At 44.6% G+C, this 24,785-nt stretch overlaps 1 protein-coding gene across 14 annotated transcripts in view; it reads right to left on the reverse strand.

Moving 5' to 3' along the window:
- Window positions 1–23,589, reverse strand: part of UBAP1 (ubiquitin associated protein 1) — a 99,093-nt gene extending 75,504 nt beyond the window's left edge. For 4 of the 14 annotated variants that reach the window (XM_042850726.2, XM_065549937.1, XM_042850727.2 and 1 more), the window contains exon 1: window positions 23,271–23,447. The gene's annotated coding sequence lies outside the window, so the exon portion shown is untranslated. Of the gene's footprint in view, window positions 1–6,728; window positions 6,810–19,411; window positions 19,524–23,270 lie in introns of all 14 variants that reach the window. The other 10 variants (XM_065549935.1, XM_005296212.3, XM_065549936.1 and 7 more) reach the window with 9 other exon arrangements.
- Between the last annotated feature and the right edge of the window lie 1,196 nt (window positions 23,590–24,785).

Consider the following 24,785-nt stretch of genomic DNA (forward strand, 5'->3'; position numbering starts at 1 on the left):
GGAGGTCTGAAGCAGACCCACTCTAATCACTTCAAGTGCCACTGCAAGCTTTGAAATCTGTAAGACAAAAGCCAAGACATTCCTGGTTTCAGGACTGAGAAATATACACTAGTCCCCATTTCAGCTTAATTAAATGTACAGAGTTTGAAAGTCCCTCTGTGAAATTAACACAGTATGCCCACTAGCTAAGGATTTAACAAGAAGCCCCACAATGTGATGTGACTCAACTAAGGGAGAACACTGTACTAACAGCATAATCTGATGAAAGCCACACTGCCAATGCAGAAAGTTCATACTGAAGGATCCACGTAACACATAGCACGTGATTGTCCAAATCACAGGATTTGAAAAAAAAAGTCTGGATGGAGAAACCTTAACCAGTTGCATTAAGGGCAACACAGTTTGCAGACCCAAAATTTATCTCAAATCATTTTTTTTTTTTTTGGCAGGGATTGAGGGCTAGGGGGGCTGGAACAAAGAGTTGTTAAGAGCTTCCCTAAAATAAAACCAGAGCAGGAAGGAGAGAGAAAATGCAAAATTAAAAAAAGCAAACCCCAAAACAAACAAACATATTAAGGAAACAGTTCTAGGTCTACCAGGGGTTACTGGGTGGTGTGGAAATATGATTTAATGATCCCAATAATATTCACTAAGAGCTCCTCGTGCCAATATTACTGTAGAGCAGTGACCCTCAAACTTTTTTTTACTGGTGACCCCTTTCACATAGCAAGCCTCCGAGTGCGAGCCCCCCCTTATAAATTAAAAACACTTTTTTATATATTTAACAGCATTATAAATGCTTGAGGCAAAGTGGGGTTTGGGGGTGGAGGTTGACAGCTCGCAACCCCCCATGTAATAACCTCGTGACCCCCTGAGGGGTCCCGACCCCCAATTTGAGAACCTCTGCTGTATAGCATGTCACTAGCAGTGGCAAAGATTCAGCAACTGCACCATTTAGAGATATCAATTTCTTTTCAACAGTCCCCATCTTTTTATTCTAAAGAAAGTGTATGAAGCATGTTATTATATTGCCTCTTTGTGCCTCCTCTAAACCAAACACCATACATCAATGGGAGCTAAACCTAAAAGCAGACCAAAAGTAAGTATAAATACAAAGGCTTGTAAGAATAGTTATTAAAGACACCGGATTTAAGAGCACATCTCATAAGTGGTGGTGGTTCTGGACTTTCAAGACCCTTCTTAGTGGGAAACAGGGCAGCCAAACAACGGTTTTCCTTTATAACCCCAGTACAACCATGACACTTTTGACCATGACATCCCAAATCAAAGTACACTACGTTTCCCATTCAATTAATTTATCTTTATGTAATGGAAAGAAAATAAGGACTGATGAGGTAGTAGGTGAGTGTTCTGGTTTTTCCATTGTTGAACAATCCATCGACTATGAGTCAGGGCAGTAATACTCAGACCTCGGTGGCTCACCCAAAAGAGCCACAGCAGTGTGAATCAGGGTGGATAAAAACCAAGGATTAAAAAAAAAAAAAAGATTTTTTTTAATTTAAAATCAGATTTTTTTGATAAAATGCTTTTTGAGGAAAAAAGTCTCTAAAGATAATGTATCTTAATTAAAACTATAGCTCAAAGATCTCTCATCATGGAATAGGGATTATAAAGTCTAATTCTATAGTATGAGACAATATATTCATGTCATGTTTAAGAAAAGTTTTGTAAATGACTTCCAATAGTTCATGGATTAGGGACCCCATTTTATGGAGTTCCAGGGGCTTCTGTATAGATTATTTAGGTTAATCTTTCTATCTACCTAATGGGACTCAGTGCTCAGTCTAGAAAATACCATCAGAGATGCGTAGTTTTGCAGCTCTCAAACTGTGCATTTGTGTCTCCAGAGGTAACATGTTTGCTAACAGCAAAAATGTTTTTAAATAAATAAATAAATAAATATGTAGAGGTGAGAAATAACAGACCTCAACCCTATTGTCCCTCTGCAAATTTGTGTACACAGAGTCAATCCCTTACCTCTCTCTAAAACTGCAAAGTTTCAAGAAGTTCAATGAATAGATGATTGTTGGCGGCGGAATAAATCTGGACAAGGAGAAGACGTCTGGAGGTAAATGTGAGAATCGAGGGCATATGCTTGTTTTGTTAAAATATTATATGTTTGCCGTTGAAGAAAAAAATCCAGAATACATAATGTTGTTTTACTTAAATAAAACAATTTAAATGTTTGTCTGGTGATGTTCTCCTAATACAGCATGGCAAGAAAATCCTCCAAATATTAATGATTAACCTGTTGAATTGGAGATATTTATGAAGTCATTGGGAGGTGAACTATCTGCTTCAATTACCTTTGGTAAATGAAATAACCAATCATTTATTTTTTGATATAGCTGTAAAACTAATCTGAAAAGTTTTCAAAATAAATCACTGTTTAAAAATGTATAGTGTGTACCTTCTAAAAATGAAACTTACATCTATCTCGGAGTTGTGAAGAATATGTATTAAGGTTATAACAACCAACAAGAATGCACTTTTATGTAGAAATCTATGATTAAATCGAGGCTTCCTGACTAGTGATTTAAATCATGATTTAAATCAAATCCACCCTGGTGTGAATTTACTGCTTGCACACACACGTGTACACTATTCTCATAGCAAGATGACTGACCAAGTATTATTTTATCAGCTACAACTGGTTAACAACATAGTAACATACGGGCGAGAGCTGTGGCGGAGGCAGGCCCATGCATACCTTCTCTTCAGCATGAGGCCATCTTTGGAGACATGACAGTGGAAATTGCATGAAGAACGAGACAGCAAAAACAGTGGGACAGTGAAGGAGCGCATGAGCAGAAAAAGCAGCCTGTTTAAAACGAGGCCATTACAACACAAAACGGAATTCATAATGAGTATCAGTAGCACCAGAGAACATCCTCACATAGGATATATGGAGTAGTCGAGCCATGCTGGACTTCCAAACCCTCAACAAATCAGGAAGGGCACAGTGCAGGAGTCAGAGCATAGGGCTGAGAGGAGGTGCATGTTCTATTACCGCTTCTGCCACTGACCCTATATTCCCCAGGGCAAGTCATTTACAGTTAATCTAAAAAGGGGGGGGAAATGGGCTTATGCCTTTTCTGGCTTCTTTAGTGGGCTTTATGGCCACCACAAGAATGGTTCCCTGAATGCGTTTTACATGACAAACGCAAGCCTTATCTATTCTGTTCTTCCCAGAACACTCTATAGACAACCAGGGAGCTGGCCGATTTATAGCATAATATATCAAGCAAGTGAAATCTGATTGAGAAGGGAAGGGATATGTATTCAGGCTGTTTACACTTTATTGGGCATCTATTTAATTCATACATTCTATAAACAGCTGGAAGAGAAGATCCGCCATCATTACCTCTTAAATTAAGGGCTGGGAAAAGTTCATAATACATCTCTGGGACCTCTAAGCCCTCTAGCACGGCCAGGGAAGATAAGACTTGAAATCCCTGATATTTCTGAAGTAAAACAATCATTTCTGAAGAGCTTTCCAGGCCTACCTTGTTCTAGAAAAGGAAAGGGGAAAACATGCTCTTTTGTCCTTTTTGCAAGTTATGTTTAACTTCTATTTTGGTTTGATCATCTGTAAAATGTGGACAATACCAATTCCAAATAGCTCAGAGATCCTCAGATGAAGAGCTCTAAATGTCTATTATAAAATGATTTCGTTTACTGGTTTAGCTGTAGTTGGTCTCATGACAGAACCATACCACTGAGGAAGAGAACCAGGAAGTTTTGAGAGTGTCTTCCTGAACCGGGCCTGGCTCTAGGCAGCATTATTAGCTTCTCCCCTTAACACATTAAAATTTAACCTAAAATTTAATTATTTTTAAAAAGGAAAGCACTATCTAACTTTCTCTGGTCTATTTAACCATCACATATGGAAGAGCTAACATTAAGATGAAGTGAAACAAATTACTACTTGATTTTATTCTATTCTTCTGGCCAAGTTGATTGAAAAATACTAGGTCATTCTGCACACGTGACAAAGATCTAGACACCAACTCAGCATGTGATTAGAATTCTGCTCTAGTTGTTGCATATTGGGGGAGACGCCCGATAGGCAGAAAGTTTATACTCCGATATTAGGCACACAGGAGATCCTGCACAGTGTTTTCCCAAAGCTTTTGGGACTGCCCCATAATACTAATTTTGTCTCTCTAATCCATAAACTCTAAGTAAAAGCGAGTGAAAAATCCTATGCTAGTTAGGATTTCCTTATGCCTGTTGAGTTGAGGTTATTGGAAGGTTTGGCACAGGAATGATTTGGAATTAGTTAATACCTTTTGTTCTGTTACCTAGAAGCAAATTCTGAGTTTCTGGATAATGAATCCCAATCCCACTGCTTTTATTAGAGATAAGCTCTGAACTGGTATCTCAAACTATTTCATTTGACATTAAACCTTATGAAAAAAACAAATGTTATGATCTTTGGTTACATGCTGATGATCAGGGATTTAAATGACACTGTTAACTAACATCACAAGTTCAGTGGAGGTTTAACACGCCATGATGTTATACAAACTCCCTCCATGCCATGGAAAGAAGCTCATCTATAATAACATTCACTAAACTGTAAGCAACAGTTGCATTTTTCTTTTTAATGTCACTTCTTTGGGGTCTTTTGTATTTATAGTAGCTGCTATGGTTTTTAACCAGTGTTTTTGTCAGTCTTATCAATCGTAAATGCTTATTGGATTCTGGTTTTGTTTAGTAAAATTGTCTAACTAAAAAAAAACAATGCAGAAAAATTTGCAGAGAGATGCAGCAGATTTTAGCCTTTATGTTAAGCAGGTCAAATATCAGTCACTGTTTCATAACGGTGTGAAATCAGACTCCGCATACATGGGACATAAAACTGCCCAAGAATAATAGGGCCAGTGTTTAATTTGAATTATAAATTCATCCATTTGCATTTATACTGAAGTCACATGCATTCCCCTTTTATCACATGCTTAACCTTTTCCAATAGGGCAGAACTTCTTGTTTCTATCAGTTTCACAGAGATGTCAAATATAGGAACTTCACACAGCAGGTTGTATTTGACTTTTCCACCTGAAAAAGTCAACTCTCCCTGCCCCATCTGCTTAGCTTTTCAAACACACCTGCTTCCACTCTAGACCACCATGATTTCTCCACCCACCCCGTACAACTTCTGGCAACACCCTATTTCCCCAAAAGGCTACTTTTATCCCAGACTCTAATACACTGAAGCCCCCACCATTTCCCTCCTAGACAGGGTCGGCAACCTTTCAGAAGTGGTGTGCCGAGTCTTCATTTAGTCACTCTAATTTAAGGTTTCGCGTGCCGGTAATATATTTTAACGTTTTTAGAAGGTCTCTTTCTATAAGTCTATAATATAATATAGAACTAAACTATTCACAGATTCATAGATTATAGGACTGGAAGGGACCTCGAGAGGTCATCGAGTCCAGTCCCCTGCCCGCATGGCAGGACCAAATACTGTCTAGACCATCCCTGATAGACATTTATCTAACCTACTCTTAAATATCTCCAGAGACGGAGATTCCACAACCTCCCTAGGCAATTTGTTCCAGTGTTTAACCACCCTGACAGTTAGGAACTTTTTCCTAATGTCCAACCTAGACCTCCCATATTGTTGTATGTAAACTAAATAAGGTTTTTAAAATGGTTAAGAAGCTTAATTTAAAATTAAATTAAAATGCAGAGCCCCCTGGACCGGTGGCCAGGACCCGGGCAGTGTGAGTGCCACTGAAAATCAGCTTGTGTGCCGCCTTCGGCACGCGTGCCATAGGTTGCCTACCCGTGCTCTAAGACATAGATCTATCAGCCATGGCAACACAGCCCTGAAGCACTTTAAATATACAGATCAATCAACTGCAAAATTTCCACCAAATCTCAACACACCTGGGAGCTCATAACTGATACTGAGGTCAGTAATAAAGCTCCACATTTAGTGTGCCCTTGACATCTCTTGATGACAGCTACATTAACAGGGAAACTTTCCCAGTAGGGACTGGATCCTACATTATTCTCTTCTGAACCATGCCTCATATTAACGTATGAAACGGGAAGGTCCAAAAATGTACTACTACTGTGAAAAGCACATGGGCTGAAGAATCATGGAATTCATTGAATAAAATGTGATTTTTGGTTGAGCAACATACACATCTTGAATCTGACATTAAGGTTCCTAAAAAAAACTTTATCTTGTATTCCATTAAGCACCCCAATTTGCTAACAAATTTGTTATTCCAGTCAAGTTTGAAGTGGACAAAAAGAAGGCTTAGGATGCAAGCCTCAATTCAATCTTAATACTATGGAGTTGTGACCAGCTCATCCATAATACCATTTGATTTTAATTTAGTCAACTACCTGTTCCAATAGTCAAAGACAAATGATTTTTCACTTAGTCTGATTAAGTTTCAATGCTAGTTCACTCTTTTCTATTTAGTGTCAGGAACTGTACCTATCACAGGTATTCGAGCACCTAAAACACCAAAAATCTGTCCTGGTACAACCCCTGTGGTCAGGCTGAGAAGAGAGAATGGCAAGTCTGGGTCTTAGGAAAGAGTCTATGCAGAAATACGTGCAAGGTGAAGAGATTTTGACTTTCCTGTGGCAGGGCTTCTAGTAAGTGTTCGCTCAATATAAACTCTGCCATGGATTACAGCCTGGGGAAGTGACCATTGCTATGTCTTAAGGGAAACAATACTCACTTTAGGTACTGTTTACAAGTCCAACGAGCTGTGGTGTCAGCAGAAACATTTCTTCCCCACATGTAATACTCAGCAAAGAAACTGTACAGCCAAAAAACAAGTTCTAAATTACAACCTAAAAAGACAAGCCAAACGTATACCTATGGTCCTGTGTACAACTGGGACTAAAACAGAATCAGAAACCTTGTTTCTTCTCTGAACACAGTGCCAGCTAAATCTGTTTCTAAATTTGTCCAGCCAGTCCAGACTGTGCTGAACAGTGGGTTATTTTAGCATTTGTTTTGGTTTTTTTAAATTACAATCTACAGAAGAAGAAAGCTAGGTGTGGGTCAGTGCACAGTGGCTGGCCAAACTGTGTTAGACAGGTTTACAGGAACCCTGTTTTTAAAAAATTTAACCAAGGGTCAATGGGTACAAAGCAGGCACGTTCTCATCGGTTACCGTTATTACCATTTAGGGGAAACGAAAGCTGCAACCAGTGGACTGAATCTACAGGATTCTGGTTACTGTGGAACTAGACAAGCATAAGGAAATCCTACCAAATGTAGCCCTTCTCTAAAGGTGCTTCAGTTAAATGTCTGAGGGCCTATCAGCTGCAAAAGGGCACCTAATTCTGTTTTAGCCACACCGGAAATGGGTCCTATAAAGAAAATCTATAGAGCAAAGGTGGCCAAACTATGGCTCTTTTACAGTAAAGTGTGGCTTGCGGATCCTCTCTCCCCCCACCCGCCCCATCCTATGCCTACCAGACGGGGGAGAGGGAAGGAAGCTCAGGGCTTCTGCCCTGCTGCAGGGTGGTGGGGCTTGGGGCTTCTGCCAGAGACGACTGGTGCCTGCTGCGAGTGAGAGGGGGTGTGTCAATTTAAAGATTCAGCTTCCACCCCCAACAACTTGAGGGGCTGATGTGCATGACACCGGAAGCAGCTCTGGAATGCAGTGTTCAGTTGCCAGGGAACAACCCTGGGCTGCTCCTCCACTTCTGCCTGGCTGGGGAAGCTTGAACTCAGTGGGCTGTAGTCCACGAAAGCTTATGCTCTAATAAATTTGTTAGTCTCTAAGGTGCCACAAATACTCCTGTTCTTTTTTTGAACTCCAAAGCGTGCTGCTTGCCTGGAACTAGAATTTAGGATGTGACTGTGTCTACAGAGACTGATCAAGCCCTTGGACCGCTACCCCTTCCTACTTCTCCACATGGGCACCAATGATGCTGCCAAGAACGATTGTGAGCAGGTCACTACCGACTACGGGCTCTGGGAAGAAGAGTAAAGGAGTTTGAAGCACAAGTCATGTTCTTGTCCATCTCCCATGTTGAAAGAAAAGGCCCATTGAATTGTGGAGGTAAATGCGTGGTTACACAGGTGGTGTCGGAGAGAGGGCTTTGAATTCTTCAACCATGGGATGTTGTTCCAGGAAAAAGGATTGCTAGGAAGACATGGGATCCATCTAACTAAGACAGGGAAGAGCATCTACGCAGGCAGGCTTGCTAACCTAGTGAGGAGGGCTTTAAATAGGTCTGCCGGGGGACGGAGGCCTAAGCCCGGAGGTAAGTGGGGAAGTAGGATACCAGGAGAAAACACAAGGAGGAGGCCTCCTGATTCATACTGATAAAGTAGGGCAATTGACTAGTTATCTTAGGTGCCTGCCTGTACACGAACGCAAGAAGCCTGGGAAACAAGCAGGAAGAATTGGAAGTCCTGGCACAGTTAAGGAACTACGAAGTGATTGGAATAACAGAGACTTGGTGGGGTAACTCACATGACTGGAGCACTGTCATGGATGGGTATAAACTGTTCAAGAAGGACAGGCGAGGGAGAAAAGGTGGACGAGTTGCACTGTATGTAAGAGAACATTATGATTGCTCAGAGCTCCAGTATGAAACTAGAGAAAAGCCTGTTGAGAGTCTTTGGGTTAAGCTTAGAGGTGAGAGCAAAAAGGGTGATATCGTGGTCGGCATCTGCTATAGACCACCAGACCAGGAGGAGGAGGTAGACGAGGCTTTCTTCGGACAACTAACAGAAGTTTCCAGAACACAGGCCTTGGTTCTAATGGGAGACTTCAATCACCCTGACATCTGCTGGGAGAGCAATACAGCAGTGCATAGACAATCCAGGAAGTTTCTGGAGAGTGTTGGAGAGGTGGAAGCGCTGGAGGAACCAACTAGGGGCCGTGCTCCTCTTGACCTGCTGCTCACAAACAGGAAAGAATTGGTAGTAGAAGGAGAAGTGGGTGGCAACCTGGGCAGCAGTGACCATGAGATGGTTGAGTTCAGGATCCTGACAAAAGGAAGAAAGAAGAAGAGCAGCAGAATACAGACCCTGGACTTCAGAAAAGTAGACTGACTCCCTCAGGAGTCCATTTTGAAGCACTTGGAGGAGAGGAAGGTGATCAGGAACAGTCAACATGGATTCACCAAGGGCAAGTCATGCCTGACCAACCTGATTGCCTTCTATGATGAGATAACTGGCTCTGTGGATATGGGGAAAGCGGTGGACGTGATACATCTTGACTTTAGCAAAGCTTTTGATACGGTCTCCCACAGTACACTTATAAGCAAGTTAAAAAACGATTGGATGAATGGACTACAAGGTGGATAGAAAGCTGGTTAGATCGGCGCGCTCAACGGGTAGTGATCAACGGCTCAATGTCTAGCTGGCAGCCAGTATCAAGCGGAGAGCCCCGGGGGTCTGTCCTGGGGCCAGTTTTGTTCAACATCTTCATTAATGATCTGGATGATGGGATGGCTTGCACCCTCAGCAAGTTTGCAGATGACACTAAGCTGGGGGGAGAGGTAGATACGCTGGAGGGTAGGGATAGGGTCCAGAGTGACCTAGACAAATTGGAGGATTGGACTAAAAGAAATCTGATGAGGTTCAACAAGGACAAGTGCAGAGTCCTGCAGTTAGGACGGAAGAATCCCGTGCACTGCTACAGGCTGGGGACTGACTGGCTAAGCAGCAGTTCTGCAGAAAAGGACCTGGGGATTACAGTGGACGAGAAGCTGGATATGAGTCAGCAGTGTGCCCTTGTTGCCAAGAAGGCTAACAGCATATTGGGCTGCATTAGTAGGAGCATTGCCAGCAGATCGAGGGAAGTGATTATTCCCCTCTATTCGGCACTGGTGAGGCCACATCTGGAGTAGTGCGGCAGTTTGGGGCCCCCCACTACAGAAAGGATGTGGAAAAATTGCAGAGAGTCCAGCAGAATACAGAAAGGGATTTATTCTTCAGAATCTCTTTACTTTCACGTTCTGCAGCAGGATGCAGCCCTACCACAGACCACTCTGCAAACAGAAGAAATACAGCTCAGATAGCAAGTCCGATGACATCATCTTGAGGATCCAGAAAGAGGAAGATACAGGCAACACTGCCCTGATTCTGCAGTCAAACAATGAGGTTTATGTGAACTGCTGCACTTACACTAGCTAAGAAAAATTCATGAGTGCGATGAAACCCAGCTCTTCAGGGCATTAGTAAACCAACTGCCTACTGTTAGGAAGCAGTGTCCCTCCAAGGCAGACAATTGCAAGATTGGCCATTATGGATTGCCTTTCTTTGGTAGTTTGTTTTTGTTTTTTAGACCTCTCCATAACAGACAAGGCCCCACCCTTCTTCTGAAGTACCTGATATTAGCCACTGTCAGAGACTGGATACCTGACTAGATGGATCCTGGTCTTGATCCTGTTTGATAACGTCTATGTTCCAACAGTGGTGCTCTGAGTGTAATTATTTCTATTCTTTAAAGCACCTACCAAGTTTTCTGTTTGTTCATTCAGAATCACATGAAAGAGCAATGGAAGAAACCTCTTGATGACCAGGTGTAGAATGTACATCAGCACGTCACCAAACTGACTCAGAATGGATCCGATTTAAATTCATGTACAGAAAAACACATGCAACTATGCGAGACTGAAGGTAACAGACACACACAGAATTACAAGTCTACCTGAGACCAACCCCGCAATGTATGAATTAGCGTTCCCCGGACAAATGGCAATTTCATACTCATGAGTGGGGGACAGTAGGGGGAAGGAAAAGCACATCCAGAAAATAAGCTGCTTCTAAATAAACCCATCAGCTTCATATCCCATTCCAGAAGAAAGTGGTATTTCACTGTTGCATATACTTCCTTAACCATCCCAGAGCAGAGAATTATCTTGCCACAGTCCCATAAAAAAATAACAGCAGCACCTAGTTCTAATACTGCCCTTTTCTTCAATAGGTGTCAAAATGCTTTACAAAGGAAGGAAGAATCATTATCCCCATTTTACAGATGAGGAAGCTGAAGGTGCAATGACTTGCCCAAGGTGATCCAACAGGCCAGTGGCAGAGCCGAGAACAGACTCCAGTTCTCCCAAGTTCCAGCCCAACGTTTGCACTGAGCATTTTATGAAAGTCTCCCAGCTTTAATCTCACACTGGTAAAGATCACGTTTATCTTTCCCTTCCGCCCTTTGCTTCCAACTGAACACACAATTTTTCCCTCTTTTATGTTAAGAAAGCATTCATTGCCAGTTTATTCTCCCAGCCTTTTGATATGAAACTAAATTTTGTTAAAGGAACAGCAATTCATAAATTGGTCCATTGTCTTCACACAGGCTGGCAATTCTGCACTGATTTTTGCCTACATCACCGCGCATACTAGCATTTCTCTCTGCACATTAACAGTTGCTGCTACAGTTTCAAGAAAGCAGCCACCACAGAAATGTTTAGGGCAGGCAATGCTATAACAAACCACAGCTACTAGCTTCATAAGTAAGAGAAGTCTTAAGAAATCCAGTAGCCTCTTCTTCTTCTGACCCAATTGCACCAGCCCCAATCCAGTTACAAAATGAAACCAAGACTGGTGTTAAACTGCTGGTTGTGACAGCCCCATGACTGTTCAACAGCAGTGTCTGTAGACAGCTCCACTGGGAAAACCAACCGACAGTGACTTCACATGCCTAGTGCAGTGTGCTCAGCTGATTGTCATTACTGCAAGGGAGAAGTGAGGCAAACTAACCCTTGGACTTTCTTCTAGGAGACAGAAAGCTGTGAGGGAGAATAGGACAAGTCCCTGAACACTAGATTCCCTCCCCACGTCACCTAGGAACCATTCCAGTCCGCCTTCCTTCCCCAGCATGTCTGAGCCAAGCCGGCTTACTTTAGAAAATAAATCCGGTGCTACCTGGTGACAACAAAGTGTCACATTTGTGTGTCAATAGTCTGGGTAAAAGACAGAAGAATATGCACTACAGGGCTCCATGAAGGTATAAGAATGATCAACTGTCTTTGCTCCAAATTCCAAGGGAAACTAGGAGACAGCCAGTTCCCTTCGCACTACTACCGTGAATACTGCCCAGTTCACCACCCTCAGTATTAAAATCACAGGTCTTTTCATTAATGAAATGTTTCTCCAGAGTGCATTTGAAGTCTTCCTTTGGACTGATACCACAATACAGCAAGCACCTCCTGAAAGGAAATAAAATGTTCAGAATCTGTACACTGTGATGCGGAAGCTCAGTGCAAAGAAAGGGAAGTTACAGAGCAAGGGTATGTCTATACTACAGAAAAGAACCGGTGGCACCAAGTCTGAGCTCAGGTCAACTGACTTCCGCTCGTGCTACAGGGCTAAAAGCAACAGTGCAAATGTTTCTGCTAGGGCTGGAAGCTGGGCTCCAGCCCCCTCACCAGGTTCAAACCATGGGCTCCAGCCTCAGTGGGAACAGCTAAGCTGCTATCTTTAGCCCCATAGTGCAAGTCCAAGTCAGCTCTCCAGACTCGCTGCCAAGGGGTATTTTTTTGGCAGCAGAGGGTGTACCCTGAGAGAAGGCAGCTCATCTAAGTGGAGAAGCAGCATCTCCATTGGTTAGAATGGGCAGGAGCATTTCTCCATTCTTTATGCAGCTCTTGTCTCAGTGTGTCACCATGGGCAACTCACAACTATCTAAATATTTACACCACAGTGAGTGTGGTATCTGAGCACTCCCAGCTTTGCAATCTCGCACTACCTCCATTTACCCTGTCTTTAAAATGGAGATAATACGTCCCAGGGTCACAAGGCTACAGTCAGTACTATTTGTCAAGTTTGGGATCTTCAGATGGAAGATACTACATACATTGGAAGTCTGTGCCCACACTACACTTCGAGTTACCACTTTGTAATATCACTTAGCTAGGACTAAAGCAAAAATTAAGAGCAGTATAGTTATAAATTAACAGAAACCTCTGACCTCTTCTCTTCCGAACATAAAAATCAGTTTAACTGTTCATAATCATCAGTGCCAGAGCACACGATAAATGTTTGCAATAACAATCAAGAAGGTAATCAACATGATGCAAGTGTCAACCCATCTCCTACACCCAAGGAGGAAGCTTTGGGGTACAGGATAGCTAAGTGAATTGGAGCCTCACCTGTCCTAGGACACCATCCAAATGTAGTGATTCAGTTGTTCCCATCTGACAGTTTAGTGACTCATGTGAGCAGATTGTTTGTCAGGTTCTAAGTACTGGAAGACTAGGAGGTGGCAAGCCCCGAAATAAAGAGACTGAATACAGTGAGTTGCTCTTGTCAGCTATTTCCGGGCCCATGACTGTTTTACAAAGATCCATTCCAGAAAAAGATAGTTCTGTGTCTACTTCCCTAGTCTCATGATTCCGCAATTCACTCAGGACAAAAAAGCTTTATACAAAAAAATCTCTTTCCAGACATTCACCTGCTAAGTCAGAATAAAAAGAGCTTCACTCAGAAGAGTATGTGAGCCATTTAAATACAGCAGTGTGATTACTTGTAAAATGACCGCAGAACTGTAAATACAAAGAGCTTCCTCTCTGTCAATTACGCTGTATCCCTGTCAATAATGTTAATTAGTAACTCAAGTCCAGTCTTGTGAGGAGCTTACATCACAATGATATGCAAAAACCTGAAATATCATGGAGAGAAGCAAAACTTTAGGGACACAGTAACCACTGAGAAAGGAATACAAAAAAAGGGTGGTTCTATCACTCCCCTCCTCCCCCCCTCTTTTTTTTGTTTTTAAACACTTCTTTTAACTGATGTTTCCATGAGGGATATATGGGGGATTTAATTTTTTCTATGTTTAATTATACAGTAGAACCTCAGAGTTACGAACACCAGAGTTACTAACTAACCAGTCAACCAGACACCTCATTTGGAACTGGAAGTACACAACCAGGCAGCAGCAGAGTCCAAAATAAACAAACCAACCAATCAACAGTGCAGTACTGTGTTAAATGTAAACTACTGAAATACAAATAAAGGGAAAGCAGCATTTTTCTTCTGCACAGTAGAGTTTCAAAGCTGTATTAAGTCAATGTTCCGTTGTAAACTTTTGAAAGATCAACCATAATGTTCAGAGTTACAAACAATCTCCATCCCCAAGGTGTTTGTAACTGAGGCCCTACTGTATTTTTGTTTAGTAATAATGAATAATAGTAATGTCTATTTCTTATATAGCACTTTTCATCAGTAGATCTCAAAGCACTTCACAGTCTTTAATGTATTTATCCTCCCAACACCCCTGTGAGGTAGGGAAGCATTATTATGCCCATTTTACAGATTGGGAACTGAAGTACAAAGAGGCTAGATAATTTGCCCAGGGCACACAGGAAGTCCACAGCAGAGCAGGGAGCAGGATGTGGGAGACCCAGGTTCAAAGTCAGTGCTCTAATGCTTAATTAGAAACTAAGATGCCAGATACTCTTTTCCTAGGTTGCATAAGCACAGCACAATTGGATCCATTTTCCACACAAATCAACTCAATGTGTTTCATTAAAGGTCATTTTCTCATTCTCACAAATTCCCATCTCTACTAAACTGTACATATTATACTAAACTATACTTCCATTTCAGTTCGCCTTTGTACAGAACTATAATGTAGTGCATGACAACAAAATTCATGATATCCAGGTAGCACCCAGTTGTTCTGATAGAGTGAAAGGAAACCTAAATCCCAAGTCATATATAGGATTCTTTTACATGGTGCTTAACAAGAAATCTAAGATTTTATTAAGATATTTTTATTTTAAGGAGTTTAGTGTCAGTGAAACATGCCAAACTGAAAGCCTAAGAATCCTGTGCTCTGTCCCTAGAACAGGCATAACATAGGCACTGCCATGCCAATGTGCCTCCACATCTAGAAGCATCACTTCCTGAGCCAGGAATGGATGGAAGAAGGTTAAGGCCATAGCTACACTACAAAAGCCAGTCAATCTAACTTATGTCGGCATACAGTAATTACATCATTTGTGCATATCTACACTTAGCTCCATGTGTCAGTGGTGCGCATCCTCACCTCGAGAGCTTGTATCGATTGTACTGTCAGGGTGGGTGTAGTGGGTCAACTCCCCCACTCCTGGAGAACAGGGGTTAAAACAGCCAAGCTAGGCTGATTGGAGTAGCAGCCAGAGCTGTGCCCAGCTCAATTAGAGCCCAGCTGGCCGTGATAAAAGGGCTGTGGGCCAGAAGCTGGAGGAGTCTCTCTCCAGTCTTGGAGGGAGAAGGACCTGGCTGCCTGGGAGCTTAGGGTACATGGAACGGAGCAGGGCTGGGGAGCTCCAGACTGGTAAATCCCCAGGCTGTGGGCTTCGCTAAAAGGCCAAAACAGGTACTGGGGGTGCAGAGGTTGCAGCCCGGGCTTAGGCAGTGGCAGCTGGTCCTAACCCCTCACCAATGATGAGCGGCCATTACAGACTGCAGTCTGCCCCAGTGAGCGGGGGCTAGATGATGACTGGCAGCAGCCATTGAGGCAAGATGGGTTTAGAGGGTTCCCCTGGGAGGGGAGACCCAGAGAGTGGGGGTACTGCTGGGGCAGAATCCTGAGGTAAAGGGCACTGGGGTCTGGGAGGGACACGGGGCTGGTGGCAGACGAGACACCGGCCTGCAGAGGGCACTCCATACGCTGGAAAGCTAATTCCCAAGACGACCAGCAGGAGGCGCCGTGCCAGTGAGTCTTTGCTCGCTACAGTGGAGCATTGTGGGATGGCTCCTGAAAGCCAGTAACAGTCGACTTAAGCAACGGCGCGTCTACACTGACACTGCATTGACCTAATTATATCGACCTTGACTCTACGTTACTTGTGGAGGTGGGGTTATTAAGTAGGCGTAGTGGGGCAGTTACGCCAGCATAAGCAAAATTTAAGCATAGACACTTCCATAATTAGGTTGATGTAAGCTGCCTTGCAACAAACTAACTCTGAAGTGCAGACCATTTCAATCTGTGGCCTCTTGAGATTATCAGTAAGTAGGGCCAACTGTAGAAATGGGGTGTGTGTGTGTACATCTGTCCATTCAGACTGGACTTAACCAAACAGACTTCACACAGGCTACCAGACAGCCATTGTATGGGAAGGCAAGGTGGGTGAGGTAATAGTTTTTAATGGACCTACTTCTGTTGGTGAGAGAGACAAGTTTTTGAGCTACACAGAGCTCTTCTTCAGAGACTTAAATTAAACCACGCTCCTCTTCTTCAGAGACTTGAAGAAGAGCACGGTTTAACTTAAAAGCTTGTGTCTGTCACCAACCGAAGTTGGTCCAATAAAAGATATTACCTCACACACCTTGTCTCTCTAATATCCTGGGACCAATATGGCTACAGCACTGCAAACATTGTATGGAATGAATTCAGGTGCCTATAAACACAGGTTGGACTTTAACCAGCAGTTAAAAGCTCCTGATCCCATTACCAGCCTCTGAATTATCCAGTACCACCAGCCAAGTAGCTTTTTAAGTAAAGTTCACATTCAGCCTGTTTTCTAACAGCAGAAGCAATCACAACTTCAGGGGTGCGATTCATATCCTCCTAAGCTATTGATCTTCCCAGTTAAACTATTACTCCTATGATGTCAGAGTTGCTGATAGGACAGCTAAAAATGTAAGGCATTAGTCACAAATTTCTGTTCTAACCCTAATCATAAAGCAGCTGATGCAACACAGCATTTCAAGACTCCCGTATTTTATACGTATACCACAAGTTTAAGGATCCTGAATAAAGCCTGCAGCTTCTTTAAGGAAAACAGCAGACTCAACTCAGCTTACAGAGTGTCAAGGCAGTCCTTTCAAACTCACATAGCTCATGGACAATAGGCTCTCGGATAATCTAGCATTGATGGAAATACCCAACAGAAGCAAAGATTTAGAACAACTCAAATCTGATCTCTCCTACTTTAAAGAGGCAAAAAACAACTGACATTGGCTTTTCTGAACAGACCCTCTTGTCTCAAGAATGCCAGTCGGAGAACTTCATTCAACCTCCCTGGTCACTCAATTACAGACCTAAAAGTCGCAATTATTCAACAAAAAAACCTTCAAAAACAGACTCCAATGAGAAATTGCAGAACTAGAATTAATTTGTGAACTGGACACCATTAAATTAGGCTTGAATAGACTGGGAGTGGATGAGTCATTACACAAACTAAGCGACAAAGAGTCCTATGGCACCTTATAGACTAACAGACGTATTGGAGCATAAGCTTTTGTGGGTAAATACCCACTGCGTCTGACACATGCGTATTCACCACGAAAGCTTACGCTCCAATACATCCGTTAGTCTATAAGGAGCCATAGGACTATGTCGCTTTTTACAGATCCAGACTAACATGGCTACCCCTCTGATACTTTACACAAACTAAAAACTATTTCCCCATGTTAATTTTCCCCCTACTGTTCCTCACACCTTCTTGTCAACTGTTTGAAATGAGCCAGCCTGATTATCACTGCAAAAGTTTTTTTTCCCCTCTTGATGAGAATAGCCCACCTTAATCAATTAGTCTCATTAGAATTGGTATGGCAACACCCATTTTTTCATGTTCTGTGTGTGTGTGTGTGTGTGTGTATATATATATACACACACACACACACACACACACACACACACACCTCTCCCCCTATACAACACGACCCGATATAACACAAATTTGGATATAACGCGGTAAAGCAGCGCTCCAGGGGGGCGGGGCTGCACACTCCAGTGGATCAAAGCAAGTTTGATATAACACGGTCTCGTGTGTGTGTGTATATGGTTCCACAAGTACTCCTGGTTCTTTTTACTACAGACTCAAACACTGCATACTCAGACCATATCAAAGGACCTTGGCGCTAAGCAATGCAACATACCATAGAGGATTAGCCACCTCGGTGATTAACATGGAGGTAATGTGTGCTCAAGTTTGTATCAATCAACTGCAATCCCAGAGGTAGATTACAGAGCATGCTCCGTAAAACCAATGGTTTTTCCTTTCTAGGGCATCAGGGATAGGTAAATATAAAGCAAAAGGGAAGAGAAACCAAATGGTTCTCTCATGACGCAGAGAAGCTCTTGTACAGCAAAACAGTTCTTTTATTGTTCTCAAATAACCCCCCTCTTTTCCTACAAATCTCTCCTTAAATACATTTTTCACAGAGCTTTTCTATTATGATTCCTTCAGAAATTCTCTAACACGTCACACATACTGGGTTGAATTGTTCTGTCTGTGTCTTAACAAGACTAAGATCTTTAAGGCAGGGACCCTGTCAAACAGTATCGATGGTCAAGGCCATGGAAATTCATCTGAAGAGGTCATAAGACAGGGACCGTTTACCTAACAAACAATGAAAAAGGGAGGACACAATAAATGTATATAAAATGATGAATGGGCTAGAAAAGGAAATTTGCGAGGCTCTGGTCTCCTTGTCTCATAACTAGGCTTGGCAGAATTTGATTTTTATTATAATTGACAGATACTGATTCTTATTTTTAAAGCATTCTTTTCTATTTTTATCAATTTAAATGTTCACCGTTGTAGGAAACTATGGGGGAAAACAGAGAATGGAGGGGGTTGCACAAAAACACAATGACAGTAGATGCTGAGATCCAAAAAGTTAAAACTTTATAACTATTAAAACACTACGGTCAATATCATATGTCAAAAAAATACAAACTCAGTATCCTTAAATCAAAGTTCTCAAGCACCATTTTTCTTACTTTATCTGTAAATTTTGATGGTCAAAAACATTTTTCATTAGTTTATGTGCATACAGACAAATTGATGTTACCAATAATTACCAGTAAGAATCTAATCCTTCCGAGGCTACTCAAAGCACAAAGGAACAATCAACTCAATTAAAAAGATGAGGAATTAAAACCTGATAAGGAAATATTATTCTGCAAAACATGTCTTCTCCCCCTACCCCCCGCCCCAGGTGTAGTTTAAGTGACTCTGGAACTCACTGCCACAGGAAATTGTTCAGGCCAAGAGCTTAAGATTCGAAAGAGGACTGGATATTATAGGACTATCAAGAGTTATAATTAATGATAAATTTTGTGAAATATATTAACCTTGCGCTTCAGAATTTAAGTCATTCTCTAACCATTAGAGATCAGAATAAGACCTATTGTGGGGGCAGATTACTCCATCTGCGTACTGTCGGGTTCTTGCACCTGCCTCTAAATTATCTGGTGGACAGGATACTAGACTAGAGGGACTTGGATCTGGTCCAGTATGGTAATTCCTATGTTCCCAGCTACAAACTCTACCTCTTGGATTAACAGCAAGCCCTTTCAGCACCGTATCTTGGATGAGTATGACTAGAGCTGGGCCAAAAACAGTTTTCCCATCCCATGAAGATTTTGAGATTTCAATTTTTTCCTGCTCCTCCTTGGAACAAAACAAATGTTTCTCCACAAAAAAACAGAGCAAAACAGAGACCCACCTCAGAACAGCCAATGGCCTGGTGGTTGGGGCACTTCTCTGGGATATGGGAGACCAAGGGTCAAGTCCCCACTCTGCCATTCTTCCATATATCCCAGATGAGTCTCAATCTCCTGTTGAAAACGTCCCACTTTGTATAAATAAATATACATAGGAGTAGGAGCTTGAACCCAGGTTTCCCACATCCCAGGTAAGTATACTAACCACTGGACTATTATCTGTTCTTCATTTTCTCACTCTCGGTTTGACCAGAAATTCCACTGTGGACCTAAAAAACTTTTCCCAACAAAACTTTTGCTGAAACTAGTACATTCCCAGAAAAAGTTCTGGTTCTGATGAATTGTCGTTTTTTTATGGAAAACTATTCCTGACAAGCTCTAATTATGTCTTCTTCCACAAGGTCTTTAAAGGTACAATCACAGTTTCTAAAAATCCAGTAAGATTTTTCTACCCCTCCAGCTACAAGATCATAGTTTTCTTTTAAGGAAAAAAGTTTGAGTACCTTAACAGTATGCAATTCAATTTTTTTTAATAGTTTTAATTTAAATATCAAATGTAATTTAATCTCCCATTAAAAGGAAAACTGATAGATTATTTATCTATGTTAGTAACATTACTTGAAATTTCGGGGGAGGACCCTTTTAATTTTCTCCTTTGTTTATTTTTTGTGTTTCACTGAGTTCAGATGTTATTAAGTCTGGACACTTTCACTTTTGTTTCTAGTCACTTTCACTTTAGGACATATGAATCAGCAAAATGCTGATTATAAATATCACAAAGAAATGTTTACATCCAAACAAAAAACAATACCATTAGAATTTTAAAACACTGCCAAATGTTTATATTAATTAGACATCTCTTAAACAAATCCTCAACTTTGGGATTCCTGACAGTTTTGTTTTTTTTTTTTTTTACTTTTGGCAATATTCACTTGTTAGCTATGAAATACAGCACAAGAGAAATGCCATTTAAACTTTGGGTGCAATTTTTATACCCAATCCAGGATGGAGAGTCAGGAGAACTAGGTTTTGTTGCTCTGTATGTCTTAACTTCCGTGTCTGTTTACCCATCTGTACCAAAGGGGCATTACCTATCATGTGGGATGATTTTTGCAAGGTTTAGTTAGCAGACATAAATGGTCTGAGATCCTCACTTAGGAGACCTATAAAATTAAACGTATTTAGTTGTGTGTTTACTTGTCATTTGTGCAGAGCCGGCTCTAGGATTTTTGCCGCCCAAAGCAAAAACAATTTTGGCCGCCCCCCCGTTCTTTAATTACCCCACCCCCGCCTCAACTCAGCCCCTTCCCCAAATCCCCAGCCCTGCCTCCTCCCCCCAGGCTCTCAAGTTTGGGAGGGAGGGGGAGCAGCAGCGCGCGAAACAGCTGTTTCGCGCGCCGCGGCCGCTCGGGATCTCCCCCTCCCTCACAGGTTTGAGAGCCTGGGAGGGAGGGCGAGTAGCGGCACGCGAATCAGCTGTTTTGCGTGCCGTGGCAGCAGCAGCGGAGGTGAGCTAGGGCGGCCGGGGCACATTTTTAGGGGCGGCATTCTGGCGCCGGCCCTACCGCCCCTAAAAATGTGCCGCCCCAAGCACCAGCTTGTTTTGCTGGTGCCTAGAGCCGGCCCTGCATTTGTGTGAGGTAACAGTTTTTCATAAATAAGTGCACCACACGGTACTTTCAAAAGCAATTTCCAGAAATCCTGAAACTTAAGATTTGACATGGAAGACAACATTTAAATACAGATCACCCCACTCTCACCAACACCTCCCATTCAACTCCTTCCAAAAGGGGAAAAATGCCCATCAAAATCCATATAGCTATCACCTTATCCTCCTTCCAATCCTTCCATAAGACTCATCTCTGCTATGATGCCTAGAGACCATTACCATCTGAAAACGGCTAAGCAGTGGACAAGCCAGGTATACTGCCTATTTTGTAATACATGCACCTGTTTTAATGTTGCTTTTCTCTATCACCCAATTTGTCTGCTCCATCCACCTGCTATGTCTTGTTACAAACTTAGATTGTGAGCTCACCGGGGCACAGATTGCCATTTAGGAGCTTGGTCCGGGCCAGCTAACCCAATTGCTCTAATAACCATAAAGATTTTAAAGGTGGCAGTCAGCACCTAGGTATCGTTCATCAATTCACAGCTGAACAACAGAGGGAGACAATACTGTTCTCGGCCTTACAGTGCAGCCTCCTTTAGCTGAAGTGCCTCAAGGACATTAAGAGCCTTCTGCCAGGCAGAGTAAAGAAAAACCTGTGATTAGGCAAGCAACTCACACTGGGGGAAGCAACTGTGACTCAGGAAAAGGAAGTTTCACTTGACTACACTCAACTGTGTCAGCACTGGGAGAGTCCAACAGATCAACAAGGTGAGTCCCTGCCTGCCGTCCACCCTGGAAGACCAGGGCAGAGAAAATGGCAGCAGGCTTGAAAACAAAGGAGTGGAAGTGGAGAAGGGTCCCCCCCAGCCATGCACAGTTGGAAAGTGTGGTAGCCATTGAGAGCCAAAAGTGTGCCTTCGACAGGGGAGGAAGAAATAAATCCTTCCCGTCCCCAGGAGAGGACCATCAGGGCCCTCACTGTCTGCCAAGAGGGGAAATCAGTCCTCGGCATTATGGGGGGGGGGGGGGAGAGAAATAGGAGGATGTGTGTATAACTCATACTCCCCACTAAAGCCGTGAGGGGGCTGCATCTGGTATAGACAGGTAGGTGTAGTAAGGAAAAATAAAAGAGGCTCCCCACAAAGAGAACCTGGGCTGCATGGGAGGGCTAACAAGACCCTGCTCAAGACAAGGAGAAGGAGTCAGCGTGCAGGGGGAGTAAGAGAGGCCTTGCACTCTAGATATAGAAGAGATGTGGGGTGCAGGAGGAGAATGGGGGGGGGAACAGAGGCTCTCCACTGAGGATCGGGGGCCGGGAGGGAGATCTGGTGGCACAGAGGCGCCCCGCTCAGTATGGGGGGGGGGGGGGGGGCGGAACATCTCAGGATCGGGGGGAGGGAAGGAAGGCGATCTGGGGGGAAGAGAGGCTCTCCGCTGAGGAGGCGGACGGGAGGGGGGAAGAGAGGCTCCCCGCAGAGGATCGGGGGGGGGGGGGAGCGGGCGGGAGGGGGGAAGAGAAGCTCCCCTCTCAGGATCGGGGGGGGAGGCGGACGGGAGGGGGGAAGAGAAGCTCCCCTCTCAGGATCGGGGGGGGAGGCGGACGGGAGGGGGGAAGAGAGGCTCCCCTCTCAGGATGGGGGGGGGGAGGCGGACGGGAGAGGGGGAAGAGAGGCTCCCCTCTCAGGATCGGGGGGGGGGGAGGCGGACGGGAGGGGGGAAGAGAGGCTCCCCTCTCAGGATCGGGGGGGGGGGAGGCGGACGGGAGAGGGGGAAGAGAGGCTCCCCGCGGAGGATCGAAGGGGAGAGGCTCCCCGCGGGGGAGGCGGGCGGGAGGGGGGAAGAGAGGCTCCCCGCGGAGGATCGGGGGGGGGAGGCGGGCGGGCGGGAGGGGGGGAGAGAGGCTCCCCGCGGAGGATCGGGGGGGGGAGGCTCCCCCCGGAGGAGGCGAGCTGGGGGAAACAGAGGCTCCCCTCTCAAGCTCGGGGGGGGGAGGCTCCCCGCGGAGAATCGGAGGGGGGAGGAAGAGAGGCTCCCCGCGGAGGATCGGGGGGGGGGAGGCGGGCGGGAGGGGGGGAGAGAGGCTCCCCGCGGAGGATCGGGGGGGGGGAGGCGGGCGGGAGGGGGGGAGAGAGGCTCCCCGCGGAGGATCGAAGGGGGGAGGCTCCCCCCGGAGGAGGCGAGCTGGGGGAAACAGAGGCTCCCCTCTCAAGCTCGGGGGGACACGGAACTTCCCAGGGCCCCGCACTCACCTGAGCAGCGCCCCCGGTTCCGCGGACGGCTCCGGTTGTAGCGCTCAGCCTCGCCCCTCGCCTAGGAAGCCCGAGCGGCGTCTCCACCTCCAGAGCCGCGACGGGGTGACGCCATCTTGTGTCTCTGACCTCGCAGCTCCCCCTCACATCCCCCACGGCGACGCGCTGCGTAGCCACGCCAGACGCCTGACCTCGCCGGCCAATCGGAGGAGGGGACGCGCGATGACATCTGCCCTCTCGAATAGGGGTGGGAAGATGGGGCGCCCGGGGGGCGGGACTTTATATTTGGCTCCGCCCCCGGGGCGGGGCACTGGCGGCTGCCGCCAGGCGGCGGCGCCGCTGAGGTGGAGGCAAATGTCTTCCACGCCCCCCCACCCCCCGGGGGGCTATTGGCCCCTCCCATTAGCTCCAGCCCAACCCCATCCTGAGGAGGGAGCCCCCCCGTGTCCCTCCTATGTGGACGGGGTGTGTCAGGTGTCAGCCCTCCTGCCCCACCAGCATGGGATCATGGGGGGCATTGCGGGCTAGTGCACGGTGCCCTCAGCCGGGACTCCACACCCTAGACTTCTGGTCCCAGCTCTGCCACTGGCCGGCTTGGGTAAACCGCCTGCCCGCTCTGTGCCTCAGTTTCCCCTTCTGCAACTCAGGGCTGATGATACTGACCCCTCTGGAGCTGCCTCGAGATCCACAACTGGAAAAGGGTTAGGGCAGAGCTAGGGGTTAGTGCCCCACCCTGTGGCTGGAGGAAGGGGTGCCTCAGATGCCTCTTTCCGGGTCTAAGGTACAGCCCCCATTACCACAGTATCTGAGCACCTCCCAGTCTGCAATGTGTTTATCCTCCCTGGTCCCCTGGTAGGTAGATCCCCCTTGTACAGATGGGGCACTGAGGCAGAGAAACTAAGCGATTTATACACAGTCCTCAGAGCAATATTTTGAACATTTTGATAATATTTCTGAAACAAAACTGGGAGACCTTTCGGGATACCCTATATTCAGGGAAGCGCACATTCATTTCGATAACATTCATTTTGCCCCCTGAGGACAAGGGTTCTCAATAGGCCCAAAACTCTCACTACCTAGACTAAAATGGGCTCTAAGTTAATGTTGGCCAGATTCTTACAGAAAGTCTGTGGAAGAGCAAGGAGTCAAACCCAGGTCTCCGACTAGCACCTCAGTCACTGGACAATCCATCATCTGCGCAGGGCGGGAGGGTGGGCTATAATTCTCCTCTTCCTACTCTTAGGTGTTTCTGTCGGTCTGTTTACAGTGGAAAATGGCTTCCTTGGCATTCTTCGCTTCCTCCTGCACCCTTCTGCCCAAGTTTTCTCTTTTTATAAGACCAAAGGGAAAAAAAAAAGACTGTCTTTTAAATCAAGAAAAGAATAAATTCTCTGACTTCACGTGACTCTAGGCAGCAAAAGGTTTCATGAGCAAAGGAACTGTCCTCTTTGCAGTCTGCTTGAACAGGACCCATCTCTGCCTTCTCTATTCTGTGCAATGTCACTTTCAAAGTTG

This window comes from Chrysemys picta, chromosome 6 (assembly GCF_011386835.1).
Source record: "Chrysemys picta bellii isolate R12L10 chromosome 6, ASM1138683v2, whole genome shotgun sequence".
In the NCBI taxonomy this organism is placed as follows: domain Eukaryota; kingdom Metazoa; phylum Chordata; order Testudines; family Emydidae; genus Chrysemys; species Chrysemys picta.